Source organism: Hyla sarda, chromosome 2 (genome assembly GCF_029499605.1).
Source record: "Hyla sarda isolate aHylSar1 chromosome 2, aHylSar1.hap1, whole genome shotgun sequence".
Taxonomy (NCBI): Eukaryota; Metazoa; Chordata; class Amphibia; order Anura; family Hylidae; genus Hyla; species Hyla sarda.
In genome coordinates, this window is record NC_079190.1 from 256,361,219 (window position 1) to 256,371,639 (window position 10,421).

Consider the following 10,421-nt stretch of genomic DNA (forward strand, 5'->3'; position numbering starts at 1 on the left):
GGCGGAGGAGATGGTTGCTGCTGTAGCAGTGGCAGAAGTTGGTGTAACATGGCGGTCAACTGCGACAGCTGCTGTGATTGTTGGGCAATTTGCTGCGATTGCTGGGTTCCACCATGGGTAGGTCAGCGAGACTTGGCAGCGGCACCTCTGCGGGATCCATGGCCGGATCTACTGTTACGATTCGGCAGGTTGGATGTGGAGCCTCTGTGTCAGCGAGGGATTGGCGTGGACCGTGTCTGTGGACCGGTTCTAGGTTGCTACTGGTATTCACCAGTAGTGTTGAGCGGCATAGGCCATATTCGAATTTGCGAATATTCGTGAATATATAGACGAATATTCGTCATATATTCGCGAATATTCGCATATTCGTAATATTCTCATTTTGTTTTCGCATATGCAAAAATTCGTGTATGCGAAAATTAACATATGCGAAAATTAACATGCGAAAATTCGCATGTGCTAATTTTCGCATATGCGAATTTCGCACGCCAATCTCACACAGTAGTATTAGAGCCTTCTTTACATCACACAAGCTGGAAGCAGAGAGGGGTGATCACTATGATGTGTACTGTGAAGAAAAAAAAAAAAAAAAACAATATTCGTAATTACGAATATATAGCGCTATATTCGCGAAATTCGCGAATTCGCGAATATGCGATATTCGCAAATAATATTCGAATTGCGAATATTCGCGAGCAACACTATTCACCAGAGCCCGCCGCAAAGCGGGATGGTCTTGCTGCGGCGGTAGCAACCAGGTCGTATCCACCGGCTCAACCTCACTGACTGCTGAGAAGGCGTGGGACAGAAGGACTAGACGGAGGCAAGGTCAGACGTAGCAGAAGGTCGGGGCAGGTGGCAAGGTTCGTAGTCAATGGCGATAGCAGAAGATCTGGAACACAGACTTTGGACAACACTAAACGGGGACCGGGACAGGTGAGTGACTTGGGATGCGATTCGCGAGCAGGCGCGTCCCGCTATGCGAATCGCATCCCCGCCGGTAGTGTCAGTGCAGCGGGTCTGACCGGGGCGCTGCAGAGAGAGGAACGCCGCGAGCGCTCCGGGGAGGAGCAGGGACCCGGAGCGCTCGGCATAACACACAGGACCCAGACACACCGTGGCAGTGTGCAGTGGAGATGGAGGCAGGGAGTCTCTACGAGTCACTTGCACAAATGGTATGATGCATGCTCACTTGCTTGCGTAGTGACTGCCGAACTGTCACCATTCGGCAGCGGGATGACTTTTGGTTCTCCACATTATTGAACCCTCGCTACCGGCACAAAATGGGGGGCCTTTTTTACACCCACTGAGAGGGAGGACAAACCGACTAACTACAGAGACATCCTACGTAGTCAGTTGGCTGATGCCTATTTGTGCCATCGCCCATCCTCTCGCAGGTCTGACTTGGGGGGGCCCGCTGCGCTCACCTTCCACTGCCATGGCTGCTGGGGAGGGGTGGCAGGACAGTACGAGCTCCATCAGAAGCAGCCTGAGTCTACAGTCGCTGATGATTAGCTTTCTTCACCCGCATTGTAAAGCAACTCATCAGCAGCAGGTAGACCTGTAGCCGGACCTTAACAAGCAGGTGGTGGCATACCTTGACATGACCATGCCAACACACCTTGAAGATCCGCTGGACTTCTGGGCAGCCAAAATTGACTTGTGGCCACTACTAACAGAGTTTGCCCTAGAAAAGCTATCCTGCCCGGTCAGTAGTGTGCCATTAGAGCGGGTGTTTAGTGTGGCGGTGGTCTTAGTAACCCCAAGGAGAATTCGTCTGTCCACAAATGTGGAGAGACTAACCTTTGTGAAGATGAATCAGGCATGAATCAGCCAGGATTTCCACCCACCAAGCCCTGATGCATCAGAGTAGATTGACCATGGTGCCACACCAACACTTCACAAATATGGATAGTGCAAAACATGTTTAAGGTGCTGCTCCCCAGTTACAGACATTCCTCGCCATCAGACCACAAGTAAGTATTGAGGATATGCATTAGCTAAAACGTACCTTTTCTTAGGATAAAATATATGTACCCAAATTTTTTGGGAAATCAAACAAAAGGAAAGGTGTGCAAAAAACACCATGTGCCACCTACACCACCAAGTATTGATGTGATGCAAAGACCACTAAAAGGTGACCCCAAGGAGAACTCGTCTGTCCAAAAATGTGGAGAGACTAACCTTTGCGAAGATGAATCAGGCATGGATCAGCCAGAATTTCCACCCACCAATGCCTGATGCATCATAGTAGATTGACCATGGTGCCACACCAACACTTCACAAATATGGATAGTGCAAAATATGTTTAAGGTGCTGCTCCCCAGTTACAGATATTCCTCGCCATCAGACCACAAGTAAGTATTGATAAAATATATGTACCCACATTTTTTGGGAAATCAAACAAAAGGAAAGGTGTGCAAAAAACACCATGTGCCACCTATACCACCAAGTATTGATGTGATGCAAAGACCACTAAAAGGTGGAAAGGAACAACGTATGGTCCATTGTAACTGGTGGGGGTAAAAACATCCCCTGTAATGCCCTACTCTTGCATTATTAATTTCCCTTCTTTGCAAGTGTTACATGCCCTAAAAAGGGCGGCCCCACACAGGAACCTCTCCCTATTTCCCCCTACAAACACCTCCATTTCCCAGGGTTTTTTGGTGGAAATAGAGAGAGTTTTTTAGGGTAAGTAACACTTGCCAAGTAGAGAATTAAAAGGGCTAGAGTAGGGCCTTACAAGGGAAGTTTTTACCCCCATCTGCTACAATGGACAATACGTTGTTCCCTTCCACCTTTCAGAGGTCTTGAGGAAAGTGTTACTCGTCTTAAAAGGGCGGCCCCACACAGGAACCAATCCCTATTTTCTTGTAAAAACCCTGGGAAATGGCAGTGTTTGTAGGTGGAAATAGGGAGAGCTTCCTGTGTGGGACCGGCCTTTTTAGGGCGAGTGACACTTGCCAAGAAGGGAATTAATAATGCAAGAGTAGGGCCTTACAGGGGACGTGTTTACCCACACTAGTCACAATGGACCATACATTGTTCCCTTCCGCCTTTTAGAGGTCTTTGCAAAACATCAACACTTGGTCGTGTAGGTGGCACATGGTATTTTTTGCACACCTTTCCTTTGGTTTGATTTAAAAAAAAATTTGGGGCCATATATTTTATCCTAAGCATATTATTAAAAATTAAGTTTTATGTAATGTAAATCCTCAATATTTACTTCTGTACACTACAAAAGAGACCGTTTACTTCTGCCTACCTTCCTCCGCTACTATTCTGATCCCGCCACCTATCTGATGCCACACATCTGATGCCAAGTTCTCCTTTTCTCACTCACCTTCGTCACCGGGAACTGGTATTGCCACCTTCTGCACCACTCTGTCACCGGGTCACTTTCAGGACTCCTGATGCTGCTGCCACCTCCAGGCTGTGTCATTCAGCCGATATATGTTCTCATGCTGCCGCCACCTCCACGCTGTGTCATTCATCCACCAAATGGTTTCCTCATGCTGCCGCCACATCTACGCTGTGTTATTCAGCCACTATATCAGTGTTTCCCAACCTTTTTCGGGTCGGGGCACACCTCGAAAAAAAAAAATTCCGCGGGGCACCGCTACAGAGGTTGACGAGCAAAAAAAAAATTAAAAAATAAAAAAAAGAGGGGGAAATGGTAAAAAATGCAATGCACTATATCTATTTATCAGTGGGCATGTAGTTTAAAGTGCTGCTTTATACAGCAACTCACCAATGACGTCTTCTCTAATTTGCAATGTTGTCTTCTCTTCTCCATCTGGTCCGGGCCATCATCACGATTTCTTCCACACACAATTCTTCACCGTTAAACCTGCAAAACAAATCTATTAGGCGCCAAACTTTTTTTTAAATGGGTGACAGAGGGGTGTAGAAGAGTGTACATGGGTGACAGAGGGATGTAGAGGGGTGGACATGGGTGACAAAGGGGTTTAGAGGAGCGTACAGAGGGGTGTACAGGAGCGTACATGGGTGACAGGGGTGTAGAGGAGTGGACAGAGGGGTGTAGAGGAGCGTACATGGGTGACAGGGGTGTAGAGGAGTGGACAGAGGGGTGTAGAGGAGTGGACAGAGGGGTGTAGAGGAGCGTACATGGGTGACAGGGGTGTAGAGGAGTGGACAGAGGGGTGTAGAGGAGTGTACATGGGTGACAGGGGTGTAGAGGAGTGGACAGAGGGGTGTAGAGGAGTGGAGAGAGGGGTGTAGAGGAGCGTACATGGGTGACAGGGGTGTAGAGGAGTGTACAGAGGGGTGTAGAGGAGTGGAGAGAGGGGTGTAGAGGAGCGTACATGGGTGACAGGGGTGTAGAGGAGTGGACAGAGGGGTGTAGAGGAGCAGACAGAGGGGTGCAGAGGAGCGTACATGGGTGACAGGGGTGTAGAGAAGCAGACATGGGTGACAGGGGTGTAGAGGAGTGGACAGAGGGGTATAGAGGAGAGTACATGGGTGACAGAGGTGTAGAGGAGTGGACAGGGGGGTGTAGAGGAGTGTACAGAGGGGTGTAGAGGAGTGTGCATGGGTGACAGGGGTGTAGAGAAGCAGACATGGGGGACAGGGGTGCAGAGGAGTGGACAGAGGGGTGTAGAGGAGTGGACAGAGAGGTGTAGAGGAGCAGACAGAGGGGTGCAGAGGAGCGTACATGGGTGTAGAAGAGTGTACAGAGGGGTGTAGAGGAGCGTACATGGGTGACAGGGGTGTAGAGGAGTGTACAGGAGTGGAGAGAGGGGTGCAGAGGAGCGTACATGGGTGACAGGGGTGTAGAGGAGTGTACAGAGGGGTGTAGAGGAGCATACATGGGTGACAGGGGTGTAGAGGAGTGTACAGAGGGGTGTAGAGGAGCAGACAGAGGGGTGCAGAGGAGCGTACATGGGTGACAGGGGTGTAGAGGAGTGTACATGGGTGACAGGGGTGTAGAGGAGTGTACAGAGAGGTATAGAGGAGTGTACATGGGTGACAGGGGTGTAGAGGAGTGTAGAGAGGGGTGTAGAGGAGCGTACATGGGTGACAGGGGTGTAGAGGAGTGTACAGAGGGGTGTAGAGGAGTGGAGAGAGGGGTGTAGAGGAGCGTACATGGGTGACAGGGGTGTAGAGGAGTGTACAGAGGGGTGTAAAGGAGCATACATGGGTGACAGGGGTGTAGAGAAGTGGACAGAGAGGTGTAGAGGAGCAGACAGAGGGGTGCAGAAGAGTGTACATGGGTGACAGGGGTGTAGAGGAGTGTACAGAGGGGTGTAGAGGAGCGTACATGGGTGACGGGTGTTGAGGAGTGTACAGAGGGGTATAGAGGAGTGTACATGGGTGACAGGGGTGTAGAGGAGTGTACAGGAGTGGAGAGAGGGGTGTAGAGGAGCGTACATGGGTGACAGGGGTGTAGAGGAGTGGACAGAGAGGTGTAGAGGAGCAGACAGAGGGGTGCAGAGGAGCGTACATGGGTGACAGGGGTGTAGAGGAGTGTACAGAGGGGTGTAGAGGAGCATACATGGGTGACAGGGGTGTAGAGGAGTGGACAGAGAGGTGTAGAGGAGCAGACAGAGGGGTGCAGAGGAGCGTACATGGGTGACAGGGGTGTAGAGGAGTGGAGAGAGGGGTGTAGAGGAGCGTACATGGGTGACAGGGGTGTAGAGGAGTGTACAGAGGGGTGTAGAGGAGTGGAGAGAGGGGTGTAGAGGAGAGTACATGGGTGACAGGGGTGTAGAGGAGTGGACAGAGGGGTGTAGAGGAGCGTACATGGGTGACAGGGGTGTAGACGAGCAGACAGAGGGGTGTAGAGGAGCGTACATGGGTGACAAAGGGGTGTAGAGGAGTGTACAGAGGGGTTTAGAGGAGTGGACAGAGGGGTATAGAGGAGCGTACATGGGTGACAGGGGTGTAGAAGAGTGGACAGAGAGGTGTAGAGGAGTGGACAGGGGTGCAGAGGAGTGGACATGGGTCGACAGGAGGGTGAACATGGATGACAGAGGGATTACAGAAGGGTGGACTGGGGTGACAGGGATGACAGGAGGGTGGACGGGGGTGGACATGGGTGATGGGGGGTGAACGGGAGTGAAAGGGATGACAGGAGGGTGGTGGACAGGGGTGACGGGGGGGGTGGACATGGGTGACAGGGGGGGGTGGAAATGGGTGACAGGGGGGGTGGAAATGGGTGACAGGGGGGGGTGGACATGGGTGACAGGGGGGGTGGACATGGGTGACAGGGGGGGTGTGGACATGGGTGACAGGGGGGGTGTGGACATGGGTGACAGGGGGGGGGTGTGGACATGGGTGACAGGGGGGGGGTGGACATGGGTGACAGGGGGGGTGGACATGGGTGACAGGGGGGGTGGAAATGGGTGACAGGGGGCGTGGAAATGGGTGACAGGGGGGGGTGGAAATGGGTGACAGGGGGGGTGGACATGGGTGACAGGGGGGGTGGACATGGGTGACAGGGGGGGGGCGGACTGGGTGACAGGAGGGGGGGCGGACTGGGTGACAGGAGGGGGGGCGGACTGGGTGACAGGAGGGGGGGGGGCGGACTGGGTGACAGGAGGGGGGGCGGACTGGGTGACAGGAGGGGGGGCGGACTGGGTGAAAGGAGGGGGGGCGGACTGGGTGACAGGAGGGGGAGCGGACTGGGTGACAGGAGGGGGAGCGGACTGGGTGACAGGAAGGGGGGCGGACTGGGTGACAGGAGGGGGGGCGGACTGGGTGACAGGAGGGGGGGCGGACTGGGTGACAGGAGGGGGGGCGGACTGGGTGACAGGAGGGGGGGCGGACTTGGTGACAGGAGGGGGTGAACATGGGTGACAGGAGGGGGTGAACATGGGTGACAGGAGGGGGTGAACATGGGTGACAGGAGGGGGTGAACATGGGTGACAGGAGGGGTGAACGGGAGTGAAAGGGATGACAGGAGGGTGAACATGGGTGACAGGAGGGGGGGCGGACTGGGTGACAGGGGTGTGTGGACATGGGTGAAAGGGGGGGGTGGACATGGGTGACAGGGGGGGTGGACATGGGTGAAAGGGGGGGGTGAACATGGGTGACGTGGGGGGGTATACGGTGGACCCGGGTGATGGCAGGGGGGGGGGTTGGACAGGGTTGAGAAGGGGTAACAGAGGGGTGGAAAGGGTACAGTACCTTAAGCAAGCCGGTCCGCGCAGCTTTGCAGGTCCACGGCAGGCACGGGAGTCCGGCGCAGGTGAAGATCGTTCCGCCCCAGGGACCCATTTTCGGCCCACTGAACCGCAAGGTAGAAGGGGGAGGGGGACGCAGGGGACGCAGTGGGGAGGGGGACACAGGGGACACAGTGGGGAGGGGGACACAGGGGACGCAGTGGACGCAGTGGACGCAGTGGGGAGGGGGACGCTGTGTGCGCAGTGCGCACGCAGGCTTCCCTTTCCCCCTGCGCCGCCAGTCATAAGCGCACAGGCCGGGGCGGGATATTTAAAAAAAAATTTAAAAAATCACAGCAAAATCCCGCGGCACCACGGCCAGTGGCGAACGGCACACACGTGTGCCGTGGCACCGCGGTTGGGAATCACTGCACTATATGTTCTACTCATGATACCGCCACCTCCACGCTGTGTCATTCAGCCACTTTATGTTCTCCTCATGCTGTCGCCAACTCCAGGCTCTGTCATTGTGCCGCCATGTGACATGTGACTCCTTGTTAGATTTGGTCTTTTGTAACCACACTATTTATTCAAAGTAAATTAAGGGGCTCATGACATTAAACTGTGGAGTGTAATATTAAATTTAAATTTCAAAATCTTACATTTTAATTTCCCAAAATTGATGTAATCTTTTCAAGACTGAAGCTCTATGGTCATTGAAATCATATATTAGCTGTGGAATTACCACAAAAATCTAATGAAACAGGTTGGAGGGTTAACAATGAACCATAACTCATTAAATGAAACATTTGCAGTTCCACAAAGAGAAAGACAGTGGGGGGTGGGGGGGCACTGAGAGTCACTGGCTGGAACAGGTGGTAGCTTGCCTCACCGCGGACCACCAGCTCGATGCTCGACAGAATGGGTACACAAAACATGTAAATAAATTCAAATTAAATGACAATTACATTTAAAAAATCTATTTATTTTCTTCAGTTTTGACACCATATGTTCTCCGTGTGGCCACATCCAGACGCTCTGCGGCAGTAATTCTAATAGCGATGCCTGTAATTTGCATGTCATACTGAATAACAGTATTATTTCACTACCCCAGAACACTCCCTATGCGTGTTACGGCAAAGTTTTCTACACCGATATTGAGGCTCTCTGTAGCCCGTAAATAGCCGTTTTTAATAGCGATTTGCCGCAAATTCGGATCGAACCAAATTTTGCAGGGAAATTCTGCGAATCGGCCATATCAAATTTTTGAAAAATTTGCCCATCTCTAACCAAAAAACATCATTCCAACAGTAAGCCATTTCATTATTTATCTGCTCATTCATTTATATAATCACATTTGTAAAGCTTTAAAGGGGTTGCCCAACTTTATTAAATTTTTCAGTAAATTACTGCTGTGATTAAGAAGATGTTACATACAAAAACTATGAGGCTTCTCTATGGCCCCATTCTCTGTCATCACCCTGCTCTGCTACCGCTCGATCTTAGGTCCCGGTCTATATCATCTATACATAGCTGCCTATGGAGGAGCATGTGACAATACACGTCCCCATGCCTCCTCCACTGCGCCTGTGCTTCTTCATAAAAAGATAATGGGGTCAGCACTACTAAACTGTGCAGCTCACGCATCTACCATGAGGAGCTCCATCACAGAACTTCCAGCACATAAGTCCCATTGTATAGTGGTGCTCAGTTGATAATGCCACAGCAGTCCCAACAACACTAGGCAAACAGATAGATGATGTTCAGCAGCACTCACGCTCCGGATTGGTAAAAACAACAGAGTTTTATTGTACTTACATCGAGGATACAAGAGAGTAATATAGGGAGGGAGCAGTTTTACCCTCTTGTAACCTCGATGTAAGTACAATAAAAATCTGTTGTTTTTACCAATCTGGAGTGTGAGTGCTGCTGAACATCATCTATCTGTTTGCCTATGCTTCTTGCTTGAGGGCAGTGCATTGCTATGGAGAAGGCATGGTGATGTGTATCGTCACATGCTCCTCAATAGCCAGCTATGCATGGACAATAAGCCTTACAACTGCAGACAGGGACCTAAGACCAAGCAGGATTGGAACCGAGGGATGGGGCCGCAGGGAAGCCTTATGTATCATGTGATTTATCAAAAAACGTAATAGAGTGCCATACACTTAGTCATCAAATCTTCCTTTGTGGCCAGTGATCTGGCTCAGTATTAAGACAGATCACCAGACATATGTAACAGTACCCATACAGAAAAGTCCCTCCCCCTGGACCCCCTTTATGAGCCACAATGGAAAGACACATTACTACTGTTGCTCTCACTCTGGGAGACTTGGCTGTTCTTGTGATTCATAGACAGGTTACATAGAGCTAGATGGTTTTAAAGTGTTTATTTTAACTTCATTTTCCCACTAAATATGCCCAATACATGTTTTGATTTTAATATATTATTTTGTCATCTACAGGTCAAAACAGAATACAAGATATTTCAATAAAATGTGACAAAGTAAAATCACCCATATATCCAATGTGTTTTCATGTTCTTTTATTTTTCTATTGGCGTCTTTGTTTTGCTAAATAATAAATAAAGAATTATCCAAATGCTATTTATGTATTTAGAAATGATTGTACTTGGTGAAATTATCTTTGTTGTGGAGTATGCTCTCAGTGAATGGTTTGGGAATGAAAAAAATATGTAAACACAATATTAGCCATAATCTTGTGCTGAAAGATGTAATAATTACACTGTATTTTCTGTGTCATTTTGATGACAATACCGCATAAAATCTCATGCATTTGTTTGACGTACAACATAGACTTAAGTGGCAGCTGTAATCTGGGACTTGTGCTGAAAATAATAAGTAATTACAAATGCATTCTTACCAGCAAGTGCTGTACAATGTTTATTTCTAAGCCTTTTTTTTTTTTGCATTTCATGCAAGATTAATCACAGGAGTCAGATACATCCACCTTTGTTACAAGAGGCTTTAAAGCTAAAGGTGTATGTTCTGGAAGTAGCTTCTAGGAAATAAGAATAAAAGAGGCAAAAATAAGCCTATGAAATGAGAACTCTGCTTACAAAACAAAACCTCTTAAAGAAAAAAATACAATTTGTAAAAAGTATAAGGAAAATAACATCTGCAATACACTGATATTGTAAGTAATAATGACTTCCATGCATTTCAGAATTTAGCAAAAATAAATAAATAAAATCATAACTCAAGTGAGAATACCAGAAGTACATAAAGAAGCTCCATGACTACATGTGCATCATGAGCAAGAAAAAAAAATAACGTA

At 49.4% G+C, this 10,421-nt stretch overlaps 1 protein-coding gene across 2 annotated transcripts in view; it reads left to right on the forward strand.

Annotated features, from left to right (window-relative positions):
• C2H1orf94 (chromosome 2 C1orf94 homolog) overlaps window positions 1-9,724 on the forward strand; it is a 282,773-nt gene extending 273,049 nt beyond the window's left edge. For both annotated transcript variants that reach the window (XM_056557010.1, XM_056557009.1), the window contains one exon: window positions 9,590-9,724. The gene's annotated coding sequence lies outside the window, so the exon portion shown is untranslated. The remainder of the gene's footprint in view (window positions 1-9,589) is intronic.
• The last annotated feature ends 697 nt before the right edge of the window (window positions 9,725-10,421 follow it).